Genomic DNA, 19,487 nt, shown 5'->3' on the forward strand with positions numbered 1-19,487 from the left:
GTTCTGTGACCAGGTAAAGGTATGGTTTTATTAACAGGTAAGAACAGGTAAGGGTATGACTTTATGACTTGTTAAGAGTATGGTTCAATGGCCATTTACAGGTACGGTAAGGGTATGATTATATAACCGGGTACAGGTTGGGTTCTATGAGCAGATAATGGTATGGTTCTATGGCCAGGTGAGGGTATGGCTCTATAATCAGGCGAGGGTATGGTTCTATAACCTGGTATGGGTCTGATTGTATGACCAGGTAAGGATATACTTCTATGACCTGGTATGGGTATAATTCTATGATCAGGTGAGGGTATGGTTCTATGACTGGGTAAGGGTATGGTTCTAAGACATATTAACGGTATGGGCCTATGATCAGGTAAGTGTATGGCTGTATGATCAGATGAGTGTATGGTCAAATAACATGGTAAGGGTATAGGTCCATGATCAGGTAAGTGGATGGCTGTATGATCAGGTAAGTGGATGGCTGTATGATCAAGTAAGGGTATGGGTTAATGACTAGGTAAGGGTATAGGTCTATGATCAGGTAAGTGGTTGGCTGTATGATCACGTGAGGGTATCATCAAATGACTTGGTAAAGGTATAGGTCCATGATTAGGTAAGTGGATGGCTGTATGACCAGGTATGGGTATGATTCTATGATCAGGTGAGGGTATGGTTCTATGACTGGGTAAGGCTATGGTTCAAAGACATATTAACCGTATGGGTCTATGATCAGGTAAGTGTATGGCTGTATGATCAGATGAGTGTATGGTCAAATGACATGGTAAGGGTATAGGTCTATGATCAGGTAAGTGGTTGGCTGTATGATCGTGTAAGGGTATGGTCAAATGACATGGTAAGGGTATAGGTTCATGATCAGGTAAGTGGATGGCTATATGATCAGGTGACGGTATGAGTTAATGACTAGGTAAGGGTATAGGTCTATGATCAGGTAAGTGTATGGCTGTATGATCAGATGAGTGTATGGTCAAATGACTTGGTAAGGGTATAGGTCCATGATCAGGTAAGTGGATGGCTATATGATCAGGTGACGGTATGGGTTAATGACTAGGTAAGGGTATAGGTCTATGATCAGGTAAGTGGTTGGCTGTATGATCATGTAAGGGTATGGTCAAATGACTTGGTAAGGATATAGGTTCATGATCAGGTAAGTGGATGGCTGTATGATCAGGTGACGGTATGAGTTAATGACTAGGTAAGTGGTTGGCTGTATGATCATGTAAGGGTATGGTCAAATGACTTGGTAAGGATATAGGTTCATGATCAGGTAAGTGGACGGCTCTATGATCAGGTATGGATATGGGTTAATGACTAGGTGAGGGCAGTGCCCGAGGTACAAGGCAGTGGATGCCAATCCCTCCTTCAGCAGTTACAGAACTCCATAAAGGGGTATTCTAACCTCAGACATTTCTGCTACGTCTGTGACGCCCCTAGTGGTTGGTCTGAGGCCCGGAGACCCAAACCGCACTCAGTCCGTCCCGGTACGGGGGAATTGGGTCACGTTGGGGGATATTAACCCTCAGCACGCTGGTGGGAGGAGGTGACAGGAGTGACAGATGACAGCTCTGGAAGCAGCAGGTCCGGGCAGGGCTGTAGGAGGAGGGAGCAGGCTGCGATGGGCAGGCGTTGGCACACCATTGGTCGCCGGCAGCAGGGAGTGATCTGGGGCTGGCGGAGGATTACGAGATCCTGGCATGCAGTAGTTTTGTTTTTCTCTGCCTTCAGTTTGGAGAAAGGGAGCAACCTTCACACCACCAGGAATTATACCCCCTGGCCAGGACTGCGGGGCATGTGCCAGCCCCAGAACCCCCTGACAACCCCATGTTCTCCCAGCCGACCCCTGACAAAGGAAACTAAGCCATCCGTCCTCCTCCTGCACGTCTGCTCCGAGGTAAGCCCTGCTGCCCATTGTCTCCTGGCACTGCGCCGCTAGATTGTCAGCTCTGCGCTCCGACAATTGTCGGGACTGGAATTGTTTGGGAAGTTTTAATAGACAGATAGGGGGAGGGGGCAGCTGCAGGGGGTCTCTGCCAGGAAGAGGGATGGGGGGTCGTTAATCTCTGTGTCCGTGGCTGGAGGACGGAGGGACTTGTGGACAAATCAGCGCTCTGCAGTCCACATATATATGTATACATACATGACTGATTGTACAACGCTGCGGAATAGGTGGCTGCCATAGCAATAAAGGATGCACACAGAAGCTTACATACAATGCGACACATACATGTACACACAAACTTATACACATGCAAATCCACACGTGTAGATATCAACACACATATGTACAAAACACACACTGAAACTTACATACAAATCCACATACAATCACTCGTGTAGAATTATACATGCACACACAAACATATGTATATAATCATACGTGCACACAGCATATGCATATAATCAGCAAACACATGTATGTGCCCATACAGTTACATACACATAGATATATACATTCACATAGTCATACACACACATATATATATATAAACCAGCAAAACGGTGCACATAGGTACATACATATAGACACATAAATACATGCAGGTACAGTACATACACATACAATACATACATGCACACAGTATATGCATACACCAGAAACACACCTGGAATACATACATGCATACACATATAACACATATACATACACACTACATATATGCATCAACACAGATACGCTGCACACGCAGATACACACAGAGCAAGAATATACTCCAACCTGGGCTCTTGACCCTATAGATCACAAGGATTTAATACAATTAACCCTTCTCTTCCCATTCCCCAACCTACAGAGCACCCCCCCCCCCCCCCCCTCATTATTATTGTCATCGCCTCCCTCTGGCATGTGAGGAGTTAAGTAGCGGCGAGTATGGAGGGGTATCTGCTCCCGTATCCCTCACACTCCGTATCCCTCTACTGGAAATCTCCGCACTGGGATGAGAACCGTTAACCCTCCAGCTGCCCTAGCCATGCACAGTAGCAGAGCAATGTTCTGTGTGCAGAGCCCCGTCTCATATACAGAGGTGCAGCTCTTCTGTATCTGTCGGGAGTGCTGTGCTCTGTGCCTACTGCGATACGGCATATACCGCGCAGAGCGTTATGTGTAGGATACGGGGTAACGTATGAAGTGTAAGATACGGTGCAATATATAACTTGCCGAACAGTATGTGTATGAAGCGCTATATTGTATCACATGCAGAGTATTAAATACAGGGGCATGTATAACATTCAGAGCATTTTGTTTAGGATTCATCTGAATGTATAACCTGCAGAGAATGTTGTGTCTGATACGGTGTAATGTACAGCTTATTGTGTGTATGATACGGTGTAAAGTCAAACGTGCCGAACATTGTTTGTACAATACAGTGCAGTGTATATTGTGCAGAGCATTATGTGTATGATACGGTGCACTGTCAGACGTGCAGAACGTTATGTGTATGAGACAGTGTAATATGCATTGTGATACAGAGCATTATCTGTGTAATAATATGCAATAGATTGTAAACATAAATATACTGTGTATTACATTGTGGAGCACTATGTGTTTTACAGGGGCCAATTGGTACTATGCAGAGCATTACAAAAGTGCAGCAAGTGTGAGCAGCGCATTTTGTGCGTGATACACCATAAAGTATAGGTGCAGAACATTATTATATGGAGTATTACCCTGTCTGCAGAACATTATTATATGGAGTAGTACCCTGTATGCAAAGCTTCATTATATGGAGTATTACCCTGTCTGCAGAGCATTACTATATGGAATATTACCGTTTGTGGAGCAGCATTATATGGAGCATTACTTGTATGCAGAGTATTATTATATGCAGTATTACCCTGTCCGCAGTGCATTATTATATGGAGTATTAGCTTGCCTGTAGAAGATTTTATTATATGGAGTATTGCCCTGTTTGCAAAGCATTTTATTATATGGAGTATTACCCTGTCTGCAGAGCATTATGAACTATACAGAGCATTGCTACTGGAGAAGTCATCAGTATCTTGTATCTTCCCTCTATAGATGGACCCCTGCACCTCAGATGGCCTGGCACCCTAAGCTTGTCACCATCACTTATCACTTAGTTGTTTTTGTGTAGGTTGCATTATGTATGGCACTCTTATTTGGTGGTTGTATGTTGGTATTATTTGAGCGCTATATGGCAGTATTTATTTAGACATGGTATGGCATTAGTACCAAGCAACTGTACAGTTTATTATACGTGCAGAGTATGGTGATGGCAACACTGTATAACCCTTAGACAGGTGTATGATGCTGTATTTTAATAACCACATGATTGTATTATCGCAGCACTGTATGGCGGTATTTAATTAGGCATGGTGTGGTATTACTACTGAGGCACTGTACAATGCATTATTTTAACAGTATATTGGGGCCCCATATACCTGTACGGCTCTGTTATTTAGTGACTATTGATATTATTTGAGCACTGTATAGCGGTATTTACTTAGGCATGGTGTGGTATTACTACTGAGTCGTGGCACTATATAATGCTGTTGGACACCTGAGACAACTGAGCACTGCATAGAGGCTTTTTCTTAGCCATGGAGAGCCATTAAGGCTGCGGCGCTGTACCATTCATTATTCTTGCAGTGTATGGTTGTGGCAGCACTATATAATACTGTTATGTAGGCAACGGTACAAAGCTGTTGTTTGATGATTGTATGCTTGTATTTTTTGAGCACTCTGTGGCAGTACTACTGGAGTACTGTACAGTTTGTTATTTTTGTAGCAACCCTGTATAACACTGTGAGGTACCTGTACGGAACTGTAATTTTATGACTCTTTGTTGGTGTTATTTCAGCACTGTATAGCAGTACTTACAGTACTCAGACATGCTGTGGCACTACTACTAAGATGCTGTACAGTTTATTAGGTTTCCAGTCTATAGTGGTGATGACACTGTGTAATACTGTTATTTAGACAACTGTATGGGGCTCTTATTTCGTGACAGTATGTTTGTATTATTTGAGCACTCTATGGCGGTATTTACTCACAGTTCATTATTTTTGCATTGTATCGTTGCGGCAGCACTGTATAATGCTGTTCTGTACGCAACTATATAGCGACATTAATTGATGACTGTATGTTTGCTACATTTGAGCTCTCTATGGCGGTATTTACTTAAGCATGGTATGGCACTGCTACCTGTAGTTTATTATTTTTGTGGTGTATAGTGGTGATGACACTGTTATTTAGACAATTGCATGGAGCTGTTATTTGGTGGTTGTAGGTTGATCATTATTTGAGCACTCTATTGCAGTATTTACTTAGGTATGGTGTGGCACTACTACCGCTTTGGTATACAGTTTATTATTGTAGTATATAGCGGTGGCACTGTAAAACACTTTTATTTAGGCAACTGTACAGAAGTGTTATTTGGTGGCTGTATTTTGGTATTATTTGAGCACTGTGTAGCGGTATACATGATGTTGATGCAAGCTTTCAGACTTTTTTATGCCTGATGAAGGACTGTGAGTAAGTCTGAAAGCTTGCAGTAACATCATGTATTTTTGTTAGCCATTAAAAGGTATATCTACAAGATTACTTGGGTTCTCTTACTGGGAAGAATCACATGGTAGCGGCATTATATAACCTTGTTATTTAGACAACTGTATATAGCTGGTATTTGGTGGCTGTATGTTGCTATTACCTGAGCACTCTATGGTGGTATTTCCTTAGGCATGGAGTAGCACTATTACCTAGGCACTGTAGAGTTTATTACTCTTGTAGTACATGGTGATAGTGGCAATGTATTAACACTCATATAGGCAATTGTATCGAACTGCTATTTTGTGTTTCTGTCTGTATTATTTGAGCACTCTGTGGTGGAATTTGTTTAGGCATGGTGTGGCACTACTATACTACTGAGGTGAATAGTGGTGATGGCACTGTGTAATAGGTATACTGTAGCACTGCTACTGAGGCACTGTACAGTTTATTAGTATTGCAGTGTATAGTGGTAGTGGCACTGTCTGACAATTGTATGGAAGTGTTATATCATGGATATATGTTGTGATTATTGGAGCACTCTATAGCGGTATTTACTTACACATAATGTGGCACTGTTATTTGGTTCCAGATATTTTGAGCACTATATAGCACTGTTATTCAGTTCCAGCACTTTGTGCACTATATGGCACTGTTATTTGGTGCCACTACATTGTGCACTTTATGGCACTGTTATTTGGTTTCAGTGCTTTGAGCACTATATGGCACTGTTATTTGGTGCCAGTACTTTGTGCACTATATGGCACTGTTATTTGGTGCCACTACATTGTGCACTTTATGGCACTGTTATTTGTTTCCAGCACTTTGTGCACTATATGGCACTGTTATTTGGTGCCAGCACTTTGTGCACTATATGGCAGTTATTTGGTTCCGGCATTTTGTGCACTATATGGTACTGTTATTTGGTGCCAGTACTTTGTGCACTATATGGCACTGTTACTTGGTTCCAGTACTTTGTGCACTATATGGCACTGTTATTTGGTGCCAGCACTTTGAGCACTATATGGCGCTGTTATTTGGTGCCAGCACTTTGTGCACTATATGGCGCTGTTATTTGATGCCAGCACTTTGTGCACTATATGGCACTGTTATTTGGTGCCAGTATGTTGTGCACTATATGGCACTTCTATTTGGTGCCAACACTTTGTGCACTATATGGCACTGTTATTTGGTTCCAGTACTATGTGCACTATATGGCACTGTTATTTGGTTCCAGCACTTTGTGCACTATATGGCACTGTTATTTGTTTCCAGCACTTTGTGCACTATATGGCACTGTTATTTGGTTCCAGCACTTTGTGCACTATATGGCACTGTTATTTGGTGCCAGCACTTTGTGCACTATATGGCACCGTTATTTGTTTCCAGCACTTTGTGCACTATCTGGCACTGTTATTTGGTGCCAGTACTTTGTGCACTATATGGCACTGTTATTTGGTGCCAGTACTTTGTGCACTATATGGCAGTTATTTGGTGCCAGTACTTTGTGCACTATATGGCAGTTATTTGGTGCCAGCACTTTGTGCACTATATGGCACTGTTATTTGGTTCTGGCACTTTGTGCACTACATGGCACTGCTATTTGGTTCCAGTACTTTGTGCACCATATGGCACTGCTATTTGGTGCCAGTACTTTGTGCACTATATGGCACTGTTATTTGGTGCCAGCACTTTGTGCACTATATGGCACTGCTATTTGGTGCCAGCACTTTGTGCACTATATGGCAGTTATTTGGTTCCAGTACGTTGTGCACTATATGGCACTGCTATTTGGTTCCAGTACTTTGTGCACCATATGGCACTGCTATTTGGTGCCAGTACTTTGTGCACTATATGGCACTGTTATTTGGTGCCAGCACTTTGTGCACTATATGGCACTGCTATTTGGTGCCAGCACTTTGTGCACTATATGGCAGTTATTTGGTTCCAGTACGTTGTGCACTATATGGCGTTGTTATTTGGTTCCAGCACTTTGTGCACTATATGGCACTGTTATTTGGTGCCAGCACTTTGTGCACTATATGGCAGTTATTTGGTTCCAGTACGTTGTGCACTATATGGCACTGTTATTTGGTTCCAGCACTTTGTGCACTATATGGCACTGCTATTTGCTTCCAGTACTTTGTGCACTATATGGCACTGTTATTTGGTTCCAGCACTTTGTGCACTATATGGCACTGTTATTTGGTTCCAGTACTTTGTGCACCATATGGCACTGTTATTTGGTGCCAGCACTTTGTGCACTATATGGCACTGCTATTTGGTGCCAGTACTTTGTGCACTATATGGCACTGCTATTTGCACACTGTATGGCAGTACACTGGCACACAGAGGCCATCCAACATAAGCCTTGTCCGTGGTTCATCCTTTATAATGCTGACCAGCGACCTGATCGTGGCGACCTTTGATTGTATCTGGTCGGCGGTGGAGCTAGCAGGAACAGCTGGGAGCCTGCAGGGCGGCCTGTGTATTCCAGGCATTGTTCTCGCTGTCAGTGCCGAGGGGCCCGTATTGGGGAAGCCCCCGATCCTGGAAGTAACTAGACCCTGAGAGCTCCGAACATCTTCCTTCCCTCTGGGTCTTGAGGAGATGGTCCCGGGGGTTAACCCTTTCCCTTCTTCGCTGTGTGGCTGCCAGGAGGTGTAACAATGGCTGCGGTAGTTTGTCGGTCCAGTCCCAGGGGTCTGCCTCCCCCTCCTCCTCCCGCAGCGCTGTGCCTGGAGACACATTACCTCCTTACCTGCAGACTCATCCCTGAGGCCGGAGGGTCTCCCATTATACCCTGGGCCCCTCTTACTTGTATTAACCCCTTAGACCTCATGTAAGCTATCTGACCCAAAGAGCTGACAATCTGAACACAGCACAGGGGTTCCTCTTATTTGATATTTTCCTTTGATTTAACCAGTTGGTAACCAAGAGTCTTACCCACCCCCTCATCCTTAGCAGACATGGGCCACCCAGATACATATGGGCAGTCAGGAACCGGTTAACCCGTTCCACGCTGGATTACCTCTGCCTGAACCCTGGATCATTAAGGACAGAAATAGGGCAATTTAAATTCTGTCAGCAAACATCAGCGAGAAGGAGAGATGAATTTTAAGCGATCGCACACTGAGAGGAGACAACATGTGCAATCTCCACGCAGGCGTCTCATCAGCCAGCAGCCGGAGGCAGCGGTACCGGGCTGGCCGGGGGCAAGAGCCTGTCCCTGCTCACACCGTCCCGTACCTCTACACGGCATTAGGCATTACCTCCACACAGACCATGACCAGACCACCACACCATCCCAACACAGACCACCACACCATCCCAACACAGACCATGACCAGGCCACCATCCCAACACAGAGCACCACACCATCCCAACACAGACCAGACCACCATTCCAACACAGACCAGACCCCCACACCAACACAGACCACCACACCATCCCAACACAGACCAGACCACCATTCCAACACAGACCAGACCCCCATACCAACACAGACCATGACCAGACCACCATCCCAACACAGACCACCACACCATCCCAACACAGACCAGACCACCATTCCAACACAGACCAGACCCCCATACCAACACAGACCATGACCAGACCACCATCCCAACACAGACCAGACCCCCATTCCAACACAGACCATGACCAGACCACCACACTATCCCAACACAGACCATAACTAGACCACCATCCCAACACAGAGCACCATACCATCCCAACACAGACCAGACCACCATTCCAACACAGACCAGACCCCCATACCAACACAGACTATGACCAGACCACCACACTATCCCAACACAGACCGTAACTAGACCACCATCCCAACACAGAGCACCACACCATCCCAACACAGACCAGACCACCATTCCAAACACAAACCAGATCACCATCCCAACACAGACCGTGACTAGACGACAATCCCAACTCAGAGCACCACACCATCCCAACACAGACCATGACCAGACCACCACACCATCCCAACACATACCATGACCAGAGCACCACACCATCCCAACACAGACCATGACCAGACCACCACACCATCCCAACACAGACCGTGACTAGACCACCATCCCAACACAGAGCACCACACCATCCCAACACAGACCAGACCACCATTCCAAACACAAACCAGATCAGCATCCCAACACAGACCATGACGAGACCACCACATCATGCCAACACAGGACCATGACCAGACCAGCACCCCAACACAGGACGATGACCAGACCACCACACCAACCCAACACAGGACCACCACATCATCCCAACACAAGACCATGACCAGACCTCCACACCATCTCAACACAGACCATGACCAGACCATCACACCATGCCAACACAGGACCATGGACAGACCACCACATCATCCCAATACAGGACCATGACCAGACCTCCAAACCATCTCAACACAAACCATGACCAGACCACCACACCATGCCAACACAGGACCATGGCTAGACCACCACACCATCTCAACACAGACCATGACCAGACCACCATACCATCCCCACACAGACCATGACCAGACCACCACCTCATGCCAACACAGGCCCATGACCAGACCACCACACCATCCCAACACAGGACTATGACCAGACCACTACACCACCTCAACACAGACCATAACTAAGTAACCACCCCAACAGAGACCATGACCAAACCACCACACCATCCCAACACAGACCATGACCAGACCACCACCCCAATACAGGATCATGACCAGACCACCACATTATTCCAACACAGGACCATGACCAGACCACCATCCCATCCCAACACAGGAATATGACCAGACCACTATACTAACACAGGACCATAGCCAGGCCATCACACCATCCCAACATAGACCATAACCAGACCACCAGACCATCCTAAAACAGGATTATAACCAGACTACTACACCATCCCAAAACAGGACCATGACCAGACCACCACACCACCCTAAAACAGGACAATGACCAGACATCACACCATCCCAACACAGACCATGATCATGTCTACTAAGTATAGCCCCAGGGGTATATTCTTGTACATAGGGGGTCAGTATTATAGTAGTTATATTCTTGTACATAGGGGGCAGTATTATAGTAGTTATATTCTTGTACATAGGGGGCAGTATTATAGTAGTTATATTCCTGTACATAGGAGGCAGTATTATAGTAGTTATATTCTTGTACATAGGGGGCAGTATTATAGGAGTTATATTCTTGTACATAGGGGGCAGTATTATAGTAGTTATATTCTTGTACATAGGGGTAGTATTATAGTAGCTATATTCTTGTACATAGGAGCAGTATTATAGCAGTTATATTCTTGTACATAGGGGGCAGTATTATAGTAGTTATATTCTTGTACATAGGGGGCAGTATTATAGTTATATTCTTGGACATAGAGAGCAGTATTATAGCAGTTATATTCTTGTACATAGGAGCAGTATTATAGTAGTTATATTCTTGTACATAGGGGGCAGTATTATAGTAGTTATATTCTTGTACATAGGGGTAGTATTATAGTAGCTATATTCTTGTACATAGGAGCAGTATTATAGCAGTTATATTCTTGTACATAGGGGGCAGTATTATAGTAGTTATATTCTTGTACATAGGGGGCAGTATTATAGTTATATTCTTGGACATAGAGAGCAGTATTATAGCAGTTATATTCTTGTACATAGGAGCAGTATTATAGTAGTTATATTCTTGTACATAGGGGGCAGTATTATAGTATTTATATTCTTGTACATAGGGGGCAGTATTATAGTAGTCATATTCTTGTACATAGGGGCAGTATTATAGTAGTTATATTCTTGTACATATGGGGCAGTATTATAGTAGTTATATTCTTGTACATAGGGGGCAGTATTATAGTAGTTATATTCTTGGACATAGGGGGCAGTATTATAGTAGTTATATTCTTGTACATAGGGGGCAGTATTATAGTAGTTATATTCTTGTACATAGGGGGCAGTAGTATACTAGCTATATTCTTGTACATAGGGGGCAGTATTATAGTAGTTATATTCTTGGACATAGGGGGCAGTATTATAGTAGCTATATTCTTGTACATAGGGGGCAGTATTATAGTAGTTATATTCTTGGACATAGGGGGCAGTATTATAGTAGTTATATTCTTGTACATAGGGGGCAGTATTATACTAGTTATATTCTTGTACATAGGAGCAGTATTATAGTAGTTATATTCTTGTACATAGGGAGCAGTATTATAGTAGCTATATTCTTGTACATAGGGGGCAGTATTATAGTAGTTATATTCTTGTACATAGGGGGCAGTATTATAGTAGTTATATTCTTGGACATAGGGGGCAGTATTACAGTAGTTATATATCAGGTAGTATTATGGCTTATGTACATATAATGATTGTTGCTCAAAATTTGGTAAAACATATAAAAATGCCTGATAATCGTTACGTCTAACCGTGGAGCCATCGTGCAGTTTTCATTTGTTGCTCCGTTTCATCCTGCTCGCTCCCTTCCTGTTACGTCTAAACACTCTCCGCTCAGAGTATACATAGCAATGTGAAGTGCTGAGCGAAAAGTGAGCGATTTTCAGCCATGATCTGCCATCTAAACACTCTGCACAAGTACGAACACCTAGCGGGGACGTCATACGCTCGTGCGAGAATCGTCCCTTGTAAAAGGCGCATTCGAATCTCTGTTGTGGTGAGATGAGGTATTTAGTCTCTGATGGAGGTTATGTTGGGTCATGCCGTGCGGGTCCTTACTGACCGTCTGGTTATTATATAGTACCGTCACTTGCACGGTAGTATAAGGATGAGTATAATGTCGCCCAGTACTATAATCTCCGATGCACCCTTCCTTATTGTACAGTTCATCCTCCGTATTTGCGTGGCGACTAGAGATGAGCGAACCTACTCATTTCTAGTAATTACTCGATCGAGCACCGCGATTTTCGAGTACTTCAGTACTCGGGTGAAAAGATCCGGGGGGCGGGGGGAGGCGTGGCGGAGCGGGTGTAGCAGCGGGGAACAGGGGGGAGCCCTCTCTCTCTCCCTCTCCCCCCCAATCCCCGCTGCAACCCCCCACTCACCCACGACACCCCCCGAATCTTTTCGTCCGAGTACGGAAGTACTCGAAAATCGCGGCGCTCGGGCGAAAAAGGGGCGTGGCCGAGTAGGTTCGCTCATCTCTAGTGGCGACACATCTGCGGGGCGGACCGCTTATATGTATTGTCATCCAAGAAAAACAGCAGATTTTTCTACATGAGGGGTCTTTTTATGAAGGGGGTAAAAATGGCAGTTTTTTGCCTTTTCTACCCCGCTCTAACCATCACCACTTGTATATTAACCTGTTCCCTTCCAGATAGGGCAGTAAACAACTGCACAGATTATAAGGGGGGGTACTTACTTCATAACTTACTACCTGTGTAATGACAGGAAAAAGGAAACAGACATTTCCATTCCCGCATTGAGTCATTCAGAGGATTCCCGTACGGCGGTGAAGCATGTGAGGAGAGGGTAGTGTCCATGGGGCGCTGTTTTGGGGACATACATGGTTACACCACATTCTTCTGTGGTGGGGTATTTAGTTGTTTTTACGGGGGGCTCCATGGACAGGTAGCCCGGCACCCACTCTAAGGAAAGCATTCTAAAAGATACTCTTTTTTTTTGTTGCCCATAGCAACCAATCACAGCACAGCTTTCATTTCTTACACAGCTAAGGTAAAATGAAAGCTGCGCTGTGATTGGTTGCTAGGGGCAATAAAGACAGAGGAACTTTGAGACAGCGTTCCTCGGAGTGAGGCGCCGGCCTGGTCTTCCATGGTCACCCTGTATATATGTATGTGTACAACCCAGAACATGGGGCTATAGTAGTAAATGTATATCATACTGTATACAACATGGAGGTCAGTTATATATGCAGCATATACATACGAGGGGGAAAGCAAATATTGTGAATTTTGCGTCCTGATTCGCATTCTCTGTCCCCGGCGGAGCTGACATGCCATTACCTGACAGTCTGACACCTTGAGGGAGATGACAGCCGGAGAGAGGAAACACACCAATGCCAGCTGTCTGATAAGTGACTGCACTTTCTCACAAGGTGAAGAGACTGCACTGCCCTGTGTGACACTCTCAGCTATCTATCTACTTTGCTATCTGTCTATCTATCTATCTGTCTATCTCATATCTATCTATCTATCTATCTATCTATCTATCTATCTATCTATCTATCTATCTATCTATCTATCTATCTATCTCATATCTATCTATCTATCTCATATCTATCTATCCATCTATCTATCTATCTATCTATCTATCTTATCTATCTCATATCACTCTATCTCATATCTATCTATCTATCTCATATCTAACTATCTATCTTTATCATATCTATCTGTCTCATATCTATCTATCTATCTCATATCTATCTATCTATCTATCTATCTATCTATCTATCTATCTATCTCATATCTATCTATCTATCTCATATCTATCTATCTATCTATCTATCTATCTCATATCTATCTATCTTTCTATCTATCTATCTCTCTCTCATATCTATCTATATATAGTTTGTATCTATCTATCTATCTATCTATCTATCTATCTATCTATCTATCTATCTATCTATCTATCGTTTGCATCTATCTCATATCTATCTATCTTTCTATCTATCTCTTATTGATCTATCATCTATCTACCTAGCTAGCTGCCTGTCTCATATCTATCTCTCATATCTATCTGCCGTATATCTATCTATCTATCTATCTATCTATCTATCTATCTATCTATCTATCTATCTATCTATCTATCTATCTATCTCCTATCTATCTATTTATCTATCTGTCTATCTATCTCATATATCTACCGTATGTATCTATCTCATATCTTTTTATCTCATATCTATCCCATATCTATCTATCTATCTATCTATCTATCTATCTATCTATCTATCTATCTATCTCATATCTATCTATCTATCTATCTATCTATCTATCTATCTATCTCATATCTATCTATCTATCTATCTATCTATCTATCTATCTATCTATCTATCTATCTATCTATATCTCATATCTATCTATCTCATATTGATTTATCTATCTATCTACCGTATGTATTTATCTCATATCTATCTATCACATATCCATCCATCCATCCATCTATCTAGTGTAGCAGTGAGGGCTGTGATATGGACAGGGCTCGTTTTTGTGGTTTTTCTGCATTACTTCGCCATATCTTGAACTTTTTGTGTATTTGGAGGCAAACATCTGGAGACATCTCTATATATGGTCATAAGGAGGTTTAGGTTCTCCGGAAGAGAAGGAATCGATGAGTGGCAGCTGCAGCCTCCTGTAGCTTGTAGTGCTCATAGACATCTACCATTCAGGAGTCTGGGAGAGCTGGGTGACCATATTGGTAGACAGTGAGCCACAGCTTGAGATAACCTAACCCAGATTGCCCTGTGAGGTGGGCGTCGAGGGGGCAGCTGGGGCCTGACTGAGGAAGCAGTCAGTATGGAAGCAGGCCTCGTAGGGCCGGGGGCCCCGTCACTCGTTGGGCCACACTCTCTGTCACTGCCTGTAGTTTTGTCTTCTTTCTAGTCCACTTTTTTCATCTGTGAGAAATATTGTCAGGAAGTGCAAGAAACCTACGAAGAGACAGCTGGGGGTCAGCATGGGGGGGGCGGCTGGCGGCGTTAACCCCTGAGCTCCCGGAAGGGTTTCCAGGGGGAATGGAAGTTTTGTTCCCAGAGCAAGAGTGAATCAGGCAGAACTGGATGAAGTTCTGCAATGGAGTCAGGGTTTTCAGGACCATGGGGTTCATAGCTGCCGAGGAAGGGCCAATAATGGCCACATAGAGAAATTAAAATGGGGCTTCCTTGGTGGGCACTTTTTTCTTGGACCGGCACATGAAGCATCAGTCTAAGTGAATGCGCCCCTTTAGGTTTGTAGTAGATTCGCCACTTTTAAAGGTGCCCCTTTCTATTGTAAGGTCTCGGGAGGGGTAGCATCACTCCTTAGGGAGAGCACCAAGGCAGTAAGTGAGCAGACTTATAAGGTCATCCATGCTCCTCTGGGTAATATGCAAATAAGGAAGATGGAACAATACCTCTGCAGCGCCACCTATTGGATTGCAGCATTCCTTCAAATCAATGCTTGACTCTTTATACAGGTCTGTAGAGCAATGATTGTAGATTGACCACAAACCAGAATCCATACACAGACAGCTGTTTCGGCATGTTTGCCCCTCATCCGTGTGCAGTGGATCGGGACCTGGGATGTATTGTCTTACATGGGATTGTCTAGAGGCAAACCTTTCTGCAGATGTGACCCTCATATGGGCTTTTATGTGAGGTGCCATTTGTTTATATGGGCGGGGCTTAAAATGGGGATTCAAATACTGGGACAGATGCTTAAAGTGGATGACCATTTTGGTTGCCACAACGTATCTTTGCAATGTTCCCAGAAATGTTCACCGCCAGAGAACGCAAGAAACCAACCTTAGTATACTATGTGGCATGCAGGGATAGGCTGGCGCAGCGCCAGGACAGATGCGGGATGCTTCTTTTTAGTAAACCTTGTGTATAAAGTATGTGCCCCCTCCCTCCTTAGTGCACTTCTTGTGGGATGGCGTGCGCTTCTGCTGTCGTTCTTCTTGTTATTTCGTGATTACTGAACATTTGGGCATGTCACGCCCGTCCTAGCCCCCGGGCCCGCCGCATACTGTTCTGTGAGTGATACAGTTATGCCATCTGTCACTGGTCATATTGTCACTGAGCTCGCTCAAGTAATTCAACCGCCGCAAGCTTACATGCTAAAGAGCTACAACTCCCAGCAGCCCATGCCTAATGGGTATTGTAGTTTTTACTATCAGAGCCATCAGGACGTATGTACGATCTGGCTGACCCCAGAACTGTGGCGGCAAAAAGTTCCAATTTTGCTAGAAGTACCAAAATTTCAACTCCTCAGTCATTAAAATCAGGCCATGTCAGTTTTTAAAAAGTAGGAAGAGCGTAGCATCAGGGGGTGCCCAGCAAATGCTGTAATATATGCTAGAAACTGGCAGAAATTATGTCCGAAACGTAGTAGTAATCTCATATCTATCTAACAATCTATATCTAGTCATCTATCTATCTACCCGTGTTTCCCCGAAAATAAGACAGTGTCTTATATAAATTTTTGTTTAAAAAGGTTTAACCTTTTTACATGTATAGCTGCCTGGACACTATTTAAATTGACTTGTTTAATTAACTGTTAGCAGGGCTTAATTTTGGTGTATGGCTTATATTTCAAGCATCTTCAAAAAGCCTGAAAAATCATTTTGCATCCTCAAAAATTCTGGAAAATCATGCTATGTCTTATTTTCAGGGAAACAGGGTATCTATCTATCTATCTATCTCATATCTATCTATCTATCTATCTATCTATCTATCTCATATCTATCTATCTATCTATCTCACATCTATCTATCTATCTATCTATCTATCTATCTATCTATCTATCTATCTATCTATCTATCTCTCTCATATCTATCTATCTCCTATCTATCTATCTATCTATCTATCCATCTATCTATCTATCTATCTATCTATCTCATATCTCATCCATCTATCTATCTCATATCTATCTATCTATCTATCTATCTATCTATCTATCTATCTATCTATCTATCTATCTATCTATCTATCTATCTATCTATCTATCTCATATCTCATCCATCTATCTATCTCATATCTATCTATCTATCTATCTATCTATCTATCTATCCATCTATCTATCTCATATCTATCTATCTATCTATCTATCTATCTGTCTATCTATTTCATATCTCTTCATCTATCTTTCTCATATCTATCTATCAATCTATTCCATGTCTATCTATCTTTTTACTTATTCCATATCTATCTTTTCATCTATCTATCTGCATCTTAATGGGGAGGGTGCAACTGTGCTGGGGGATACAATGGTTAGAAGGTTGGAGGAGTGTTTAAACTAGGGACTGGGGGGAAAGCAAAAAGAGAAACAGGGGGGTAGACATTGTAGATAGTGACCTGGGGTCAAGTAATGGGAATTTGGGTTGAGCTGGAGGAGGGGTTAGTACAGTTAGAACTGACAGATCAGCCAATAGTACCATTAGTAGCAAAGTGAATTTTAAGAGCAAAAACAACTGTATAAATTGTATGACAATGAATGCAAGAAGTCTGATTGGTAAAGTGGGTGAGCTTGAAAATTACGATATAGTTGGAATAACGGAAACATGGCTTGATGATAAGTGTGATTAAGCAGTGAATTTACAGGATTACAATTTCTTCAGAATAGAGCATGGGGAACAGAAAGGGGGAGGGGTATGTATGTACGTTAAATCCTACTTAATGCCAAGGCTACGGGAGGATATAGATGAACACGTGGAACCTCTGTGGGTAGAAATACAGGGAGAAAAAAAAACAACAAAATCCTGATAGGGGTTTTCTATAAGCTACCAAAAACAACAGAAGAAACTGAAACCTTACTATTAAGGCAGATAGAAGAGGTGTCAAACCTCAACGAAGTAATTATTATGGGGGACTTTAATTATCAGGATATATTATGGGTAAACAGAACCTGCAAATCTCACAGGGGTGATAAGTTCTTGAGAACAATTAAAGATAATTACCTTACCCAACTTGTGCGGGAACCAACTAAAGGGACGGCCACTCTGGACTTCGTATAAGCTAACAAACCGGACAGAATCATGGGGGTACAGGTTGAGGGACACTTGGGAAACAGTGACCACGATATAATTAATTTCCAGCTGTCATTCAATAAGAAACCTTACCAGGGAGCGACAAATAAGCTAAACTTTAGTAAAGCAAACTTTGATCATCTTAGAACTACTATCGGTAACATTAATTGGGACAATATCCTCAAAAATATCAGTACAGAGGACACATGGGAAAAGTTCAAAAGGATCCTAATCACCTCATGGGAGCAGTTCATTCCCGAGAGAGAGAAGGAGAACACATCAGAAGAGCAGGGTAGAACATAATCCTCTCTTTTGAGTCCCAGTCCAATCTTGAAATTGGATTGTTGTAAAATATAACCTGAACACTTGCGGCCTGGCCAGGGCCTAACTTGAGTTTAGCGGAATGGAGGGGGCATAGGGAAGGGGAGGGTCGTAGAGGCAGGGAGGTTAGTCCTATGGGGCGGACACACGAAAAGGGCAGCTTCAGGCTATGAAGTTGAGTTGTCAGAGGAGTTTTTTGCATCTGTAGTTGTCACAGGGAGGCTAGGGATCTGTTGCCTTGTGAAGGGGTAGTATATTCCAGCCATGGGGACCAAATTTTCAGGAATTGCCCATGTCGTATCAGCTAAAATGGAAGTCAGTTTTTTGTTAATTAGGTACCAATCACACCTATCCTTCTTCTAACCGTAGAGGACCGTTGTTGGTCCTACCCCAGTTGATTTTTGTGGGCCCAATTTTCTCACTTTGGGTAAAGGATGCTGTAACGCTCTACCCGGTAACAGAATCTCATCCAGCAGTTGTGACTGGGCACTTCCATGAATACATAATCCACATTTGTATTCCCTGAGACTCCCCGCAGGCCCCCGGCGGTACCCATCACACCCTTTATCATAAGACATGACATAGACACCGCGGGGAAACACACTAGTGAGCTTGTCTCAGCTAAATGATATGTCAGCTCTCCTCCCTGTGACAATCTTGTTTTGACAGCCGCTCAAATAACAGACAATTTGTGTGCGTTGTTCTGCGAGGCTGCTCGTCTTCCCCGCGCACGGTGGTGAAGGCGAGCAAAATTCATCTCCTCGGCTCCACGTACGATAAGGATGGCGAACGGGAGCGACAGCGGCTTTGTGCTAATCAGAAACAATGTTTACTACACAATCCAAAAAAATTGGAGCGCTGCATTTTGTGAGCAGAGTATTTTGGGGCACAAAATTCTTTTTGGAAATACAAAAATTT

The 19,487-nt window shown here is 43.4% G+C and overlaps 1 protein-coding gene across 3 annotated transcripts in view; it reads left to right on the forward strand.

Moving 5' to 3' along the window:
* Window positions 1-1,719: 1,719 nt before the first annotated feature.
* SEMA6C (semaphorin 6C) overlaps window positions 1,720-19,487 on the forward strand; it is a 179,777-nt gene continuing 162,009 nt past the window's right edge. For 2 of the 3 annotated variants that reach the window (XM_066609055.1, XM_066609056.1), the window contains exon 1: window positions 1,721-1,906. The gene's annotated coding sequence lies outside the window, so the exon portion shown is untranslated. Of the gene's footprint in view, window positions 1,907-19,487 lie in introns of all 3 variants that reach the window. The other variant, XM_066609054.1, reaches the window with a different exon arrangement.

The sequence above is a fragment of the Eleutherodactylus coqui genome, chromosome 6 (assembly GCF_035609145.1).
Source record: "Eleutherodactylus coqui strain aEleCoq1 chromosome 6, aEleCoq1.hap1, whole genome shotgun sequence".
NCBI classification, from domain to species: Eukaryota; Metazoa; Chordata; class Amphibia; order Anura; family Eleutherodactylidae; genus Eleutherodactylus; species Eleutherodactylus coqui.